Here is a 17,546-nt window from a genome sequence, read left to right as displayed (position 1 = left end):
CATAACTCAAGAAAAACACGCCCTTATGTAAACAGGAGAGCTGTTACATAACTCAAGGAAAACACGCCCTTATGTAAACAGGAGAGCTGTTACATAACTCAAGGAAAACACGCCCTTATGTAAACAGGAGAGCTGTTACATAACTCAAGGAAAACACGCCCTTATGTAAACAGGAGAGCTGTTACATAACTCAAGGAAAACACGCCCTATAAAGGGAGGAACCGGGAGGTACAACGCTGTCGGATATTGTGTTTACACCGACGTACCTGCTTAGTGAAGAGCAGTGTTCCGGAGTGGTGCTCCAGTAAGGCAAGAACGGAGGTAGGTCGAGTCGTTACTCCCTGGGCCGTGTCTTGCCCCATCGTCACCTGTGAAGGACCCGGAAGCTCTACCGGATAACCATTGAGCTTCGCTTTTTGACTCGGCTGAGTCAAAGCGCAGTGGCGCTTTTGCTGGTTGGAGTCGTAACTCCCAGCCCGACCAGAGATACAGGGACTGCCAGCTGTAACGCACACCAGGAGGTGTTTGCCGCGTTACAGACTCGGAAGGCCACGGGATCGATCGAGCGGCTGCTCTCGGTTCAGTCTTCTTTGCTTGTGATTGGGGTATCGGTGACGCATCACCAGGAGGTGACTCCGCGTCCCGGTGCAGTCTGAGGAAGAGGTTGAGCGGCTGCTCCCTTCAGGTAGAGACCCCGGCTGGGTGTTTCCCTGACTCCTCGATTCTCCCCAACACTCTTCGTGCCCCTCACAGCCTACCGATTGGCATTGTCGGCCATTTCATTTCTGCCCTCTGTTGGCATACGCCGGGATCGGCGTATATGCAGAGGACGGTTAGGACCATCCGTGCTGTGGGCTGGTAACGTACTTAGCCTGGAGGATTCCAGTGACTATAACTTTTGTTTGTTCTTTGTATTTTATTTGCCTTCATTAAAAGAACTAACCCTTCACAAGTGGTTGCGTCCTCATTGTCGTGTCTGTTAAACGATCCTGAGACGTTCAGGGCGTTACATGATTGTTTAAAAGACTAAGTATGTGTAAGTTTCCGTAGAAGTAAGTGTGGTGGTGTGTGTATAACTGTATATGCAAGTAAATGTATGTTTGATTCTTTATTAGCATGAGTGACTATGTGTGTGAGTAACTCTATGGATGAGTGGCATTCTGTAACAGGATGTATAGGTGTATGAGTACATATGATGAGTGAGTACATGTATGAGTGACTGTATAGGACTGTTGGTGAATGAGTGGATGTGTATGTGGATCTTAGAATTACTGAAGAGGTTGTTGTAACTGGTATTGGTATGTCCATTGTTTTGAAAATGTTAGTCTCTATTTTTGAATGTGTGTATCAAAGGTTATATTAGGGTGAGAGGAGGTCTGCCACTCTATCACAAGGATGATGTCATCAGTGATGTCATCACTGATGTCATTTGAGATGTCATCAGTGATGTCATGAGTGATGTCACTGACCATGTCATGAGTGATGTAATATGTGACGTCATCAGCAGTGCATTGCGGGCGCGCGAGTTATAGTTAGCTGAACTAACTATAACGGGGGAATTTCAATGGTTTTGTACAAGTGAAAAGTCCAGCTAACTATAACACCCCTGAAACCTTTGGTTTTTTCAGTGAATTTCTGAGGTTTTTTAAATGCTAATTCCTAACTATAACGTGCCTGAAACCTATGGTTTTTTCTGTGAATTTCAAAGGTTTTTTAAATGCTAATTTCTAACTATGCCTAGAGAGATAGGACATGTGAAGAAAGAAGAAAAAATGCACAGAAAGAAAAAAAAGAAGTGCAGAAAGAAGCAACAGAAGTCCTCAAAGACGAAGAAAAGTGCAGGAAGAAGGACAACATGCAGAAAGAACAAAAAGAATAGCAGAAAGAAGCCTTGTTGCAAAATCATCCTCTATCCTCAACTTTTTCAGACGGATACTGGTGGTAACTGAGTCTGACTAACCAGTCCTAGAGCCAGTGCTATGTTAAAAGACACTTAGAATACAGTGAAAACACCTACATACACTAGGGTACATTATGCGTTGGGGTCCCCCTGTGATTAGCATGACCTCCTCTGTAAGCCCATAGTATATAATAGGGCAGGGGGATTAAAACTACCTCTTAAAACAGGCCACAGGGCGTTTTTGCACACGTTAACTCAGGCCCCGTCCCCTCCCTTCACCACTGTGTAAACACGCCCTGTGTCCGTTTTTAGTTGGGAGATTAAGTTCATTTGAATCCTGAGGGTCCCTAGGGTCCAACTAGCCCACTAGGTACCTCCAGTAAGTGCCACAGAGCTGCGTTGCAGAGAGGTGTAAAAAGTGGCACGGCCTGGACCACCTCTCTGCAATGCAGCTCAGTGGCGCTTACTGGAAGCACTTGGTGGGCTAGTTAGCCCCCAGGGGCCCTCAGTATTGAAGGGAAATTATATCCCCAATTTAAAACGTGCCATAGTGCGTGTTTGCACACGTCACCTCAGGCCCCGTCCCCTCCCTTCACCACTGTGTAAACGCGCCCTGTGGCTGTTCTAAGTTGAGAGATTAAGTCCCCTTGAATCCTAAGGGTCCCTAGGGTCAAACTAGACCACTAGGTACCTCCAGTAAGCGCCACAGAGCTGCGTTGCAGAGAGGTGTAAAAAGGGGGTGGCCTCAGAACACCTGTCTGCAGCGCAGCACCCTGGCGCATACTGGAGATGCCTGTTGGGCTAGTTGGCCCTCAGGGACCCTCAGTATTGAAGAGGAATTAATTCCCCAACTTACAACTCACCAGGGGGCGCGTTTGCAGAGTGCTGCAAGGAGGGGGCGTGGCCTCCGGCACAATGCCAGTCTTTTATTTATTTTAATTTTTTAAGAAGGGGGCTGTGTGGTTCCCCTTCTTATTCTAATTTATTGGCCCTGATGACCCCATCCCCCAGGGCCTGTCTCCTAATTATATTTTTTTGACCCCAATCCCCAGGGCCGGCCACTGTTTTTTATTATTTTTAAAAAATATATATTTATAGACACACCTAGGACATGCTTGACAAACCGTACGTACCTATCTCCATGACGATTTGTGTGATATTCATTAAAAGGCGACTATGCATACAATGAATCCACGTGGAATGTATTTACACCACTAGTGAAGCTCTGACATGTCTGATGCCCTACCGTGCCTAATCCCGGTAGACACCCTTGTCGTTTATTTATACAAACATGGGTAGCTATTGACGGGCACATTTAATACACATGCATACCAAGCCATTCAAAGGGGATTCGACAAAAATTTGACCAAAACTATGCAAGAAACCCCCCTCACGGTTAATAAAACACACATCCACCGCCGGATGTGTAATACTTTTTATTTTACTCTCTGGAAAGGGGACGAACATCACTTGAGAGTCACAGCGCGCTTCTGGCAGAGCCCAATGCTGTGTTACACCCACCATTGCCTGCTGAGTGCCACACACCTCTGTGTTGTATTCCACCAGCTAGTGCATATGCTATGACACTCTCTAGCCCATGTGCACTGTAACACCACCCCGTGAATATGTCATGCCACACTTGTCTTCGCACGGGTTATATTGCCCCATCTAACGTGCCTTCCTCGATGCCTATGTTATAACACACAGTGCTATGCCATACATATTACAATCTGGGATCCATATCTTTGTCACAGTGCATATGCAATGTTACACTCCCCAGCACATATTTTATATTACAACTTTAGAGACTAGTTAGGTTACACAACACTGCCCTGTGCATATTACACTCCAAGGCGCATATCGCATAGCACGCGCTAGTGCCTGTGCTATCTCGCGCTCTCCAATGAATCTGTCATTGCGCACAATGTATTGCATATTATATTTCACGCCCGGTTCATCTTATTTCACACTTTTTGGTGCATAGTTTATACCATACACTATATCTAGTTTTCATTTTCAATCGTGCTCTCAGGACTATGTTCTTTATAACACTGTGTTCACCTACCCTTTTCACGGGCATTACATTTTGCGATAGGGGGTGGAGGGTCAGGGGGTGTTTCTGTAAAGTGAGCCCGGAGTCACAGTCACAAACGTCCTCTTCTTCCTGAATAAAAGTGAGATTATGCTGCATACTTGTTCATATTTTAAGTAGTTCGCACAGACACACGTTTTAAAAACAATAAAGTTCCTAATACCCGCCTTCTCTGAACAGTTAGCTTGCTGCCCCATCCCCCTCCTCCCTATCCTCTCGGTGTAAATCCATGGACTAGCCTCCTCCCTCCTGCCATGCATGGTCTGATGTGCTGCCACTGCCCTCAATTTAGTATGATGTACCAGTCCCCTCCTCCTGCCCTCCATTGCCCAATTCTATGCACCATCATTGACCTCCTGCTTAAACTCTGTGCTTAGCTTGCTGCCCCTATTCTCCTTCCCCCTGCCCTCCGATGTCTTTGTGCATGCCCCTGCTCCATCCTTTTTGCCCACCATGTTCCATGGAACTGCCACTCCTATCTACTCTGAGTGTTCTGTTGAGCTGCCACTCCCCTCCCACCTGCCTAGCATTGTCAGATGACTGTAACCTGTCCCTGCCACCTCCACCCTGCCTGTCCACATGCCATGCCCCTATCCTCTTCCTCCTGTCCTACATGGTCCATTGTACTGCCACACCCTTCTGCCCTCCCAGGTCTGTTGTGCTGCAACTGCTCCTCCTGCCTGCCCCGTGCGGTCTGTTGTGAGGCCCCTTCCCCTGAACTTTCTTGTCTGTGCACAGGTCCTGACCCTCCCTTCTATCCTCCATCGTCCTTTGTGCATGCCCCTGCACCCTCCTTCTTGCCCATCATAGCCATTGTGCTGCCACTAACCCTCCCACTTGCCATGCATGGTCTTCTGTGCTGCCATGGCCCCTCCCACCTTCCCTGTGTGTTCAGTTAGCTGCCCCTGACCCCCTCCCACCTTCCCTCCATGGTCTGTGTGTATTCCATCACAGTCTCACTGTTGCTCTTCATGGTGTGTCTTGCTTCTAGTGCCCATCCTACCTGACCTCCATGGCTATCTTGCTGCTCCTGCCCTGCCCCCTTGCCCCCAGCCCTCTGTTTACATGTGCAGACCCCTACTCCCTCCCTCCTGGCTTGTCTGTTCCATTGTAATGCCCCGATCCGTCCCTCCTGCCCTTTATGGTCTGTTATGCTGCAGCTTTCTCTCCTGTCTGTCCATTATGGTCAGCTAGCTACCATTGCCTCTTGCCCCTCTGTTCTCTGTTGTCCATGTGCATGGTCCTGTCCCCTCCCTCTTGCTTTCTATGGATTGTTGTTCTGCACTCCCGTCCCGCATGCCCTGTGTGGTGTATTGTGCTGCTGCAAACCCTGATGCCTGCCCTGCAGGGTCAGTTTGGTGCATCTCTCCATGTCCCTCCTGTCCTCTGTTATCCAAGTCCATGTCCCTACCCCATTTCCTTTCATGATCCAATGTACCATACTTGCGAACATTTTGAACTTGGTAAGAGGGAGATTTTGGAAAAAAACTGAGGTATTGATTTTCCCCTTTGAGTTACATTGAAAAAGAGGAGATTGTAGACAGGAGACAGATCAAATAAAGCCCATTTTAGCTTAAAAACATTGGACGTTTCCTGGCTGAATCGGGTCTGTTGGCATGTATGGTTGTACTACCATTGCCTCTTCCTTCTGCCCACAGTGGTCTATTACATTGCCACAGCCTCTCTTGCAAGTCCTGTATTGTTGGTTTGTTGCCCCTGCCCCCCTTTCCACTGCCCTCCATAGTCTGTTGTGCTGCCACGGCCCTTCCTGCCTGCTCAGTGTGGTTAAATTGTTGCCTTTGCACCCTCCTACCTGCCTTCAATTTTCAGAGTCCGTGCCCCTGGCCTCTGCCTCTCAACAGTATCCTAATGAACAACTAGATTGCTAACATTCTATATTTATTACAAAAGTGTGGAACACCTGACGTCATTTTGATGTAATCAAAACTGTAATACCTAGAGCATTTCCTTTAGAAATTACATATATGAGAGCGTCTTATTGGCATCAAAATTATGGTTAGTGCTCTAAAAGACTAAAATAAGGACATATTTTCTGAGTTTTCAAATAGCGACAAAGCACTTTTAAATTATTTGTTATCTTTATGTTTTTTTATCCAGTTGACCACTTGATTAAATGTTGCACTTAGGGGAGAGGATGTGGTGTTACTTCCAGAACTGCAGACTTTGCAACTGGGGAACCAGGTTGGAGTTTCTGCTTCAGCTCGACATTCTGTGATTCTGGTCAAATCACTTAGTCTCCCCATGTCTGCAACCAAAATGAATTTGTTCTTGTGTGATGTAACCAATGCTCATGTAAAGCACTCCAATACCTGACAAGTCTGCACTATATAACACTGCAAAAACACAAAATAATAAGTGTTTTGCACACTTCTGTCATTGGGCTATATTTGGGCTACATCTGGGTGATTTTGGGCTACATTTGGGCTCTTTTGTCTCCGGTGGCCATCTTGGGAGATTTATTTGTTATGAAGTTTCCTAATTTCTCCATGTACTGCAGTCTCCTGAGTAGGAAATGCTTTCAGTTTTTTACTTTGATTCCATCATGAAGGTATTCAGATATGTCACACATTTGCCATAAATTCTGAATGTTAGCACTCTAGTTGCTCATTAGATCACTGTAGTAAAACTACTGTTCACCATGGAAGTCTGCTCCTGGTATTAAAAGTGCATGTTTCAGTCTGCATGTCAGAATTTTTTAATGAAATAGAAGAGGATTTGAGAAGTCACTCAAAATGTGCCCTCATTTTCTTTCTTCAGCATTAATCATAATTTCTATGGCAAAATGAACCCCCTCATTGTGTTCCTTTTTAAATTAAATGTTTTATATGTTACCAGTTTATTCCAATCAAGATGGCTTCAGGTGTGCCATACTTTTGTCATAATGAAGACAGTAAGCGCTCTAGTAGTTTTTAAGAACACTCTGGGACATTCTGTCATTGGGCTATACTTGGGCTACATCTTGGTGATATTTGGGCTACATTTGGGCTCTTTTGTCTCTGGTGGCCATCTTGGGAGACTTATTTGTTATGAAGTTTCCTAAGTTCCTCATTTACTGCAGTCTCCTCAGTAGGAAATACTTTCAGTTTTTTACTTTTGATTCCATCAAGAAGGCATTCAGATGTGTCACACATTTGCCATAAATTCAGAATGTTAGCACTCTTTTTGCTCATTAGATCACTGTAGTAAAGCTACTGCTCACTAGGGAAAACTGCTGCTGGTATTGAAAGTGCATGTTTCAGTCTGCATGTCAGAATTTTTTAATGAAATAGAAGAGGATTTGAGAAGTCACTCAAAATGTGCCCTAATTTTTCTTTCTGCAGCACTAATCATACTTTTTATGGAAAAATGAACCCCCTCATTTTGTTCCTTTTTAAATTAAATGTTTTAAAAGTTACCACTTTAATCCAAGCAAGATGGCTTCAGGTGTGCCATACGTTTATCATAAGTAGGACTGTTAGCGCTCTAGTTGTTCTTTGGAACACTCTGGGAAGCTGCAGTAGAACACAAAGGAATCAACTGACAGTATCTGCCCTTGTTGGATGTACATGTTTTACTGAGAATGTCAGACTTCATTCTCACATGACTGAGAAAGATAATGTGAATTTACAGAAAATAAGCTCTCAGTTTAGCTTATAGATCACCTTCCAAACCTCTGTGGGAAAAGCATGAGAAAATATTTTTCTCTCAATCATGATATCCCAGCAGAAGGCTTTTTCACATGGTGAAATCACCTTAGAACATACCACAATTCCTAAAATGAGTATGGTACCATCAACAAATGATTTATAATGTAACTAAAGTCTTAAAACCTTCTATTAACTGCAATGCTTTTTAATGAGGTGCTATCATGTATATTGGTCGCAAGATGGCTGCCAACACTTCTTGGATGAAGTGCTGACAGCCAATCAGATCTCAGGATGAGATGTGTCGTTAGGCTCCGCCCACATATATATATGATTTTACTTTTGATTTTCTCAGGAACTACTGAACAGATTGACACCATATATGCAAAAGGCACATCCCTGAGCTGAGGACTACCTCTCTGCCAAATTTCAAGTAATTCTGTTCAGCCGTTCGGGCTGTACCTTGGACTAAAGGTCCCTATGGAAAATTGCATGGGAAAAACGCGTTTTGGGTCCCCCCTTTTTTCTCAGCCCCCGCTTGACGAATCCCCCCGAGACTTTCAGGGTAGGAGCGGAGCGGAGCGCCCCACCTATTTTGAAATTTTCGCGAGGATTAGTCAACCGGCGCCAAAGTTATTCCAAATAGAATGTTGCGGATTTCCTATGGAAACACGGTCCTAACTATAACTATCTACTGGAGACCGCCAGTAGATAATATATATATATATATATATAACGAGATTCCGCCTGGAACACTCCTGCACGCCAACTGTCCTGGAGGAGAGCGGGAACAAACGGAACCCGACCCTGATATATATATATATATATATTGATATTAGCTATGCATTAGCAAAAACGAATATGTATCAATGCAAATAGTTTACATTGTGTGATTATTGCATTTGAATGCCTATTAGTATGTTTTCCATGTCTATCGTAATTCCAATTAGCACTTGCACTTTAAAAACAGGTTTTGTCAATGCGCGTAGTCAGGTGATCAAGGCCGTTTGGACGGCCGAAACGCGTCTGGACATCATCAATGGGAAGTAAATAAACTGTTGGTATTACAAGAGGTCTGTGCCCGTGATTCCCTAAAGGGAAAGAATTGCGAGTTGCTTTAATATATATATAAACTCTGACTCTGAACGAACTACAGGAACCATAATGCTTAAAAGAAAGTCTATCATGACGCCCACCAGGGGGCAAACATTTTAAATGCAGCAAATTTGTTTTTTGTCGTTTTCTCAGGCTCGTGATGCTCCTGGCTTCCCCTTTGAAAAAGGTCGGAGAGACCGAAATGCATCAGGGACTAAACAATGGCAGCTCTTTCAAAAATGCAATTAAACCTGCTGGTTTCATCGAGATGTGTGCGGCTCATTTCCTTCTCGCTGAGAGGGGTTTTCTTCATATATAACTATATATATATATATATATATATATATATATAATCTACTGGCGGTCGCCAGTAGATAGTCATAGTTAGGACCGTGTTTCCATAGGAAATCCGCAACATTCTATTTGGAATAACTTTGGCGCCGGTTGACGAATCCTCGCGAAATTTTCAAAATAAGTGGGGCGCTCCGCTCCGATCCTGAAAGTCTCGGGGGGATTCGTCAAGCGGGGGCTGAGAAAAAAGGGGGATCCTGTGTTATTTAGTGCCCTAGTTACCTTTTCTGTGGGTAGTGGTGCTTGTCACTTCGCTGCCCCGCCGGTGCACACGACTGGGCTCCCCACCTCGTGTGCCATCTGCAGGGCCTCTGCCCTCAGATCACTGGTTTCGGTTTCTGGAGTGGCAACATAAACAGTTGCTCCCAAAGGACTAGCCTGAACACATAGGTGAATATCCCTTGCGCCAGCATTCCGCGGAAATTCTTTCCTAGCTCTCCCACATCGACGACGATGTCATAATAGCACGGCTCCGATCGCGACACCGTATGACGTCATAGGAGCCATAAGAGGACCTCGTGGGCATGCTGACATCAGTTCCACCCATTTTTTCCGTGCCACTGAGGTAAACAGGTGGACCGACACATTTTCACATGTATACATAGTATACTAAATAAATAAATATATATATATATACATATATTATCTACTGGCGGTTGCCAGTAGATAGTTATAGTTAGGACCATGTTTCCATAGGAAATCCGCAACATTCTATTTGGAATAACTTTGGCGCCGGTTGACGAATCCTCGCAAAATTTTCAAAATAGGTGGGGCGCTCCGCTCCGCTCCTACCCTGAAAGTCCCGGGGTGATTCGTCAAGCGGGGGCCGAGAAAAAAGGGGGTCCCAAAACGCGTTTTCCCCATGCATTTTTCCATAGGACCTTTAGTCGAAGGTACAGCCCGAACGGCTGAACAGAATTACTTTAAATTTGGCAGAGAGGTAGTCCTCAGGTCAGGGAAGGGCCTTTTGCAGGTCTGGTGTCAATCTGTTCAGTAGTTCCTGAGAAAATCAAAAGTAAAATCATATATATATGTGGGCGGAGCCTAACCACACATCTCATCCTGAGATCTGATTGGCTGTCAGCACTTCATCCAAGAAGTGTTGGCAGCCATCTTGGGACCAATATACATGATAGCACCTCATTAAAAAGCATTGCAGTTAATAGAAGGTTTTAAGACTTTAGTTACATTATAAATCATTTGTTGATGGTACCATACTCATTTTAGGAATTGTGGTATGTTTTAAGGTGATTTCACCATGTGAAAAAGCCTTCTGCTGGGATATCATGATTGAGAGAAAAATATTTTCTCATGCTTTTCCCACAGAGGTTTGGAAGGTGATCTATAAGCTAAACTGAGAGCTTATTTTCTGTAAATTCACATTATCTTTCTCAGTCATGTGAGAATGAAGTCTGACATTCTCAGTAAAACATGTACATCCAACAAGGGCAGAGACTGTCAGTTGATTCCTTTGTGTTCTACTGCAGCTTCCCAGAGTGTTCCAAAGAACAACTAGAACACTAACAGTCCTACTTATGATAAACGTATGGCACACCTGAAGCCATCTTGCTTGGATTAAAGTGGTAACTCTTAAAACATTTAATTTAAAAAGGAACACAATGAGGGGGTTCATTTTTCCATAAAAAGTATGATTAGTGCTGCAGAAAGAAAAATTAGGGCACATTTTGAGTGACTTCTCAAATCCTCTTCTATTTCATTAAAAAATTCTGACATTCAGACTGAAACATGCACTTTCAATACCAGCAGCAGTTTTTCCTGGTGAGCAGTAGCTTTACTACAGTGATCTAATGAGCAAAAAGAGTGCTAAAATTCTGAATTTATGGCAAATGTGTGACACATCTGAATGCCTTCTTGATGGAATCAAAGTAAAAAACTGAAAGTATTTCCTACTGAGGAGACTGCAGTAAATGAGGAAATTAGGAAACTTCATAACAAATAAGTCTCCCAAGATGGCCACCAGAGACAAAAGAGCCCAAAATGTAGCCCAAATATCACCCAGATGTAGCCCAAGTATAGCCCAATGACAGAATGTCCCAGAGTGTTCTTAAAAACAACTAGAGCGCTTACTGTCTTCATTATGACAAAAGTATGGCACACCTGAAGCCATCTTGATTGGAATAAATTGGTAACACTTAAAACATTTAATTTAAAAAGGACGCTTTTGGCCATTTCTCGTCGTTCATTTTACCATAGAAATTATGATTAATGCTGAAGAAAGAAAATGAGGGCACATTTTGAGTGACTTCTCAAATCCTCTTTGTTGGGTGTTCTAGTCGGGTGTTCTAGCCGGGTTCTCTGCACGGAACCTGGAATGTAGGTTCCGTGCAGGGAACGTGAAACAGACTGGGATGGCAGTTGCTGCCGGGAGATCTGTACTGCTGGATCGGAATAAAGAAGCTCCGTGTCATCTACCTTGTCGTCTTCTTTTCATTGGCGACGGGCTGGTCCAGCGTCCAGTCTCCCTTCCTGTGGTCCAGTGCCTCTGCTGTCTTTCCTGCCTGGATCGGTTTTGATGCGGCAGATGTGAAGTGGTTGAGTTTCGTCGAGCTCCGGTGTCGGTGACACAGAACTCTTCCAGTTGCTGTTCCCGCCTGTGATCTTCTTAGGTGAGACGCTTTTGGCCATTTCTCGTCGTTTCCTGTTCTTCTGGGTTGTGGCTTCGGCGCGTATACCGACGCGCGGCGTCAGCGCGAGCGTCACTGCGTGTCCTCCTCCTGTTCTGTTGTTATCGTCTCCTTGGCAACTGTAGCGCGTTCTAAGCATGCGCTTCATTCAAAGGCTGCATATGGATTTTACCGCTTAGGCGTTTCAAGCGCTACTGTTATCATTCATTTCTGCTTTTATTACAAGAAGACAGCCATTTTAGTTGGATTTGGGGTTATTTCAAGCTGACATTTGCTAGACTGTGGTTATCTTAAGTGGCAGCAACTCACCCACGCAAGATTGACTATGGATAACATTGCTGCTCCACCTCCATTCTTACAGTCACCTGGTCCTCCTCCTATGCTATGGCAGCAATGGAAGGCTACATTTGAGGCTTATCTGGAGGCAATCGATGGTGATACTTTCACTTCTAAAAAAAAGAAGGCTTTACTTATGTACAATGTAGGTGCTGAAGCCAGGTCGATTTTGCAAACTCTACCTCTGGAGTCGGTGTGGACGTGCACCAGCGGAGGTGAAGATGGCGATTCACTAGTTGTTGATGACTATGCTTCGTTAGTAAAAACTCTCGACAAAAGGTTTAATCCTAAGCGCAACGTAGTTCTGGAACGGCACAAATTTTTGCAGCGTGCACAGATGCCTGGTGAATCTATTGATGACTTTGTTGCTGTTCTCAGAATTTTGGCCGTCAAGTGTAATTATAGAGAATTTCGTGATGAAATAATTCGCGATCAACTTATTGAACGCACATGCGACAAGAAAGTTCAACAGAAACTCTTATCCTCTGATGATCCTGATCTAGAGACTGCTCTTATCTTGGCAAAGAGTGTTGAACATTCTCAACTCTGCATGAAGGAGTTAAATACACCTGTATCAACATCCGAAATCACATCTTCATCGGAAGTCAAGCTGGTTACCACAAAAGTTCCCGGCAAATCGGTCAGGGGCACTAACATTAATGCTTCCCGGTCACCATCTGTGCCAAATTCCCCAAAAACGAGAGCTGAACAACATCCTTCATGTTATCGTTGCGGCAGCGCTTCTCATCTGGGAAATTTCAAGTTTTGTTTTGCCATAAACCAGACTTGCCTCAAATGTGGGAAGAAGGGACACTTGGCACGTATGTGCAAAGCAACTCTACCCCACAGGGTACCCCCACGTACTGTAAGGGCCATAGAAGAGGACTGCGTGTATGAAGATGATGAATGTTATGAACTACTAATGCTATCTTCGTCTTCTTTACAAGAAGAGGGGGTCGTGGAAATAGCTTCCATTGGAGAGGGTCAAAGAAGGAAAAGTCCCGTGTGTATTATAAATGTGAATGGAAAGGGCATGAAGTTTCTCGCCGATTCCGGTTCCCCTTTTACTCTCATTAATGTCAAGGATTTTAAAGGTTTGGGCGACATTCCGTTAGCTCACTCCAGCATAAGGATTTTTGCTTATGGTGGCAAAAGAGTGGAGGTATTAGGTATATTTAAGGGGAACTTAGAATTCAAGGGTGATTGTATTTTTGGTACTGTATTCATCGTGGAAGAGGGTGCGAATTTGCTTGGATGGCATGAACAAGGTGAACTAGGTATCATCCTTGATCCAAATCATGCTGATATGGCTTTATCCAAACGGGAAGCTAAACAATACTATGCTAGCCTTTCGGATGTTGCTCCGGTGCATACTATCACGACTGATGTGTGTGTCGAGAATGATTGGGTCAAGAATTACCCTGAGGTTTTTAATGGAAAGTTAGGCAAACTTAAAGGATTTCAACACCGCATTGTTCTCAAAGAAGGTGCTAGGGCTGTAGCGCACAAAGTACGGAAGGTACCGCTTAGTATGCGCAGCGAGTTGAGACACGAGTTGGAAAGGTTATGTGCATTGGGGGTGATTGAAGCTATTGAGGGGTCTGAGTGGTTGTCACCTATTGTTTTAGCGCGCAAAGCCGATAAGTCTCTTAGGATGTGTGTGGACTTGCGTGATCTGAATGCTTGTATCTGGGTGGACCGCCAACCTCTACTGAACATTAATGAGATGTTGTCAACGTTAGAGGGTGCCAAGTATTTTTCTTCTCTTGACATATCTTCTGCGTACCACCAAATTGAACTGTGCAAGGACTCCAGACATCTTACGTCATTTGTGACTCCTGATGGAGCTTTCCGTTATTTACGTATGCCGTTTGGGTTGGCATCAGCTTCCGCAGTGTTCCAACGTCTCATGGGAAACCTGTTCAAGAACACTGCGGGAGTGGAGTTTTTTCAGGACGACATTCTTATTCACGGAAAGACCATACAGGAGCACAATGCAAGGGTCAAGCACGTATTAGAAATCGTCAAGTCTAGTGGTTTGATGTTAAGAAGAGACAAATGCAGATTTCTTCAAGAGGGGGTAGATTACCTTGGTCACCATATTTCTGCTGATGGTGTTGAACCTAAAATGAAGTTACTTGATGCTATTAAGGATGCACCTGAACCTATGAACAAGGATCAATTAAGCTCTTTTCTGGGGCTAGTGGAGTATTACGCAAAATTTGTAGCCAACTTTTCAGATAGAACTGTATGTCTGCGTGGTCTTCTCAAGAAAAATGTGAAGTATGTGTGGTCTGACCAATGTGCGTCTGATTTCAAGTTACTCAAAGAAGCTATTATACATGCACAGCAACTTTTCAACATCAATGATCAATGCATTGTCGCCACCGATGCCAGTAATGTTGGTCTCGGTGCTGTTTTAATGCAGAAGAGATCGAACAATAGGGAAGAAATTATTGCTTTTGCTTCTAGAACACTTCGTGGTGCCGAAGGAACCTATTCTACCATCGAAAAGGAAGCTTTAGCACTATGGTGGGGTGTACAGTATTTGCAGAATTTCCTGTGGGGAAATGGTTTTGTTCTCAGGACTGACCACAAGCCTTTGGTGGACCTGTTTACCACCAAAGGTGGAGGTGGAGGTAGAGCTACGCCTCGTATTGCTAAATGGCAGTACAGACTGAATGAATTCAATTATCGTTTGGAATATGTTGCTGGTGTGAAGAATTGCGTTGCTGACTGTTTGTCAAGGTTGCCTCTTTCTGAAAATATTATTGAACCTGCAAAAGATCATTTGGAAATGGTGTGTGCGGTCGGCACTGTAGCTGATACAGGAGCTGCTTTGTCTGAAGTTGATTGGAAACTGGCCATTTCTGAGGATGTTGAGCTCTGCAGGGTGATTGATTTTGTAACCCTGGGTTAGCCCAACAGTACTACTATTCCTTCGGAATTAATTCCTTATTCGAGAATTAGTGACGAGTTGTCCCTGGTTGATGGGATTTTGCGCAGGGGTGGGTTGCTGGTAGTTCCCCTGTCATTACGAAAGAAGGTTTTAGACCTAGCCCATGAAGGTCATTTGGGTATTCGGGCAATGAAGCGGAGGGTGAGGGAAGAGTTTTGGTGGCCGGGTGTTGATAGGTCCATTGAACATTGCGTTAGAGATTGTGGTGCGTGTGTATTGAGTGACAAAACTCAGGTAACTTGCCCATCCTCGGTCAGTCCCATTCCTGTTAAAGAATCACCTTGGTTTAAATTGGCTTTTGGTGTGGCTGGTCCATTTAGTGGTTTAGGGAGTTCTCCCAAGTATGTGCTAGTTCTAATTGATTACATGTCCAAGTGGCCAGAAGTTAGGTTTGTGGATGGAATCAACTCTGGTATCATTATCAAATTTCTGATGGAGGTTTTTCTTCGTGAGGGATTTCCAGAGGAATTAGTAACGGATAACGGTACTCAGTTAGTGTCTGCTGAAATGCAAGGTTTTCTGGGGAAGCATGGCATCAAACATACACTTACCTCCCTTTATCATCCACGTAGCAATGGGTTGGTTGAGCGTTTCAATCGTGTTATCAAGGAACAGTTACAGTTGGCTTCCATAAATGGTCTTGATTGGAAGGTTGTGATTTCGGACATGCTGTGGGCAATGAGAACTACTCCACACTGTAGTACTGGAATGTCTCCATTTTCCTTGTTAAGGGGAAGAGTTGCGGGTTCCAAATTCAACAAAGATTGGATGCTAAGGAAGGTGGTAGATTCACAAAGATTAGGGATGGTGGCGGATGTTAGAGCTGCTATTCAAGCCAGGTATGGATCTAATTGTTCCAAGCAGTCTTCTGTGTGTCAAGGAGACTGTGTAAGAATCAAGAAACCGGTGCTTGTTCGTAAAGGTTTTTCCCGGTTTTCTGCTCCTGTTAAGGTCAGTAAAGTGAGAGATCATGTGGTTGTTCTGGAGAATGGTAAGGTTTGGAATAAGTCTGCTGTTTCAGTTGTGCCTAAGCCAAAAGTGGAGTTTGTGAAAAATAAGTTTGGTGTCAACACTTATGGTATGATTCCAGCTCCTAGCACTGATATTCCTAGGGATCGTGCATCAGGAAGCAATCTTGCTCCTCAACAAGGTCCCTCGAAGACTAAATTTCTCCCTGCCAGAGCTAGGTCATCCCCCGTCAAATTACAGGACTATGTTAGATTCTGATTTCCTGTATTCTGTGATTAATGCAGTTTCTTGTGGGTTGTAATTGTTTTCAAGTAATGAGGGGTGTGGTTTTCTTTTGTGAAGGGAGGGGGGTGTGTTGGGTGTTCTAGTCGGGTGTTCTAGCCGGGTTCTCTGCACAGAACCTGGAATGTAGGTTCCGTGCAGGGAACGTGGAACAGACTGGGATGGCAGTTGCTGCCGGGAGATCTGTACTGCTGGATCGGAATAAAGAAGCTCCGTGTCATCTACCTTGTCGTCTTCTTTTCACTCTTCTATTTCATTAAAAAATTCTGACATGCAGACTGAAACATGCACTTTTAATACCAGGAGCAGACTTCCATTGTGAACAGTAGTTTTACTACAGTGATCTAATAAGCAACTAGAGTGCTAACATTCAGAATTTATGGCAAATGTGTGACATATCTGAATACTTTCATGATGGAATCAAAGTAAAAAACTGAAAGCATTTCCTACTGAGGAGACTGCAGTACATGAGGAAATTAGGAAACTTCATAACAAATAAATCTCCCAAGATGGCCACCGGAGACAAAAGAGCCCAAATGTAGCCCAAAATCACCCAGATGTAGCCCAAATATAGCCCAATGACAGAAGTGTGCAAAACACTTATTATTTTGTGTTTTTTAGTGTTATATAGTGCAGACTTGTCAGGTATTGGAGTGCTTTACATGAGCATTGGTTACATCACACAAGAACAAATTCATTTTGGTTGTAGACATGGGGAGACTAAGTGATTTGACCAGAATCACAGAATGTCAAGCTGAAGCAGAAACTCCAACCTGGTTCCCCAGTTGCAAAGTCTGCAGTTCTGGAAGTAACACCACATCCTCTCCTCTAAGTGCAACATTTAATCAAGTGGTCAACTGGATAAAAAAACATAAAGGTAACAAATAATTTAAAAGTGCTTTGTCGCTATTTGAAAACTCAGAAAATATGTCCTTATTTTAGTCTTTTAGAGCACTAACCATAATTTTGATGCCAATAAGACCCTCTCATATATGTAATTTCTAAAGGAAATGCTCTAGGTATTGCAGTTTTGATTACATCAAGATGACGTCAGGCGCTCCACACTTTTGTAATAAATATAGAATGTTAGCAATCTAGTTGTTCATTAGGATACTGTTGAGAGGCAGAGGCCAGGGGCACGGACTCTGAAAATTGAAGGCAGGTAGGAGGGTGCAAAGGCAACAATTTAACCACACTGAGCAGGCAGGAAGGGCCGTGGCAGCACAACAGACTATGGAGGGCAGTGGAAAGGGGGGCAGGGGCAACAAACCAT

This window comes from Triturus cristatus, chromosome 10, assembly GCF_964204655.1.
Source record: "Triturus cristatus chromosome 10, aTriCri1.1, whole genome shotgun sequence".
In the NCBI taxonomy this organism is placed as follows: domain Eukaryota; kingdom Metazoa; phylum Chordata; class Amphibia; order Caudata; family Salamandridae; genus Triturus; species Triturus cristatus.
Note: the sequence above shows the minus strand (reverse complement) of the source record.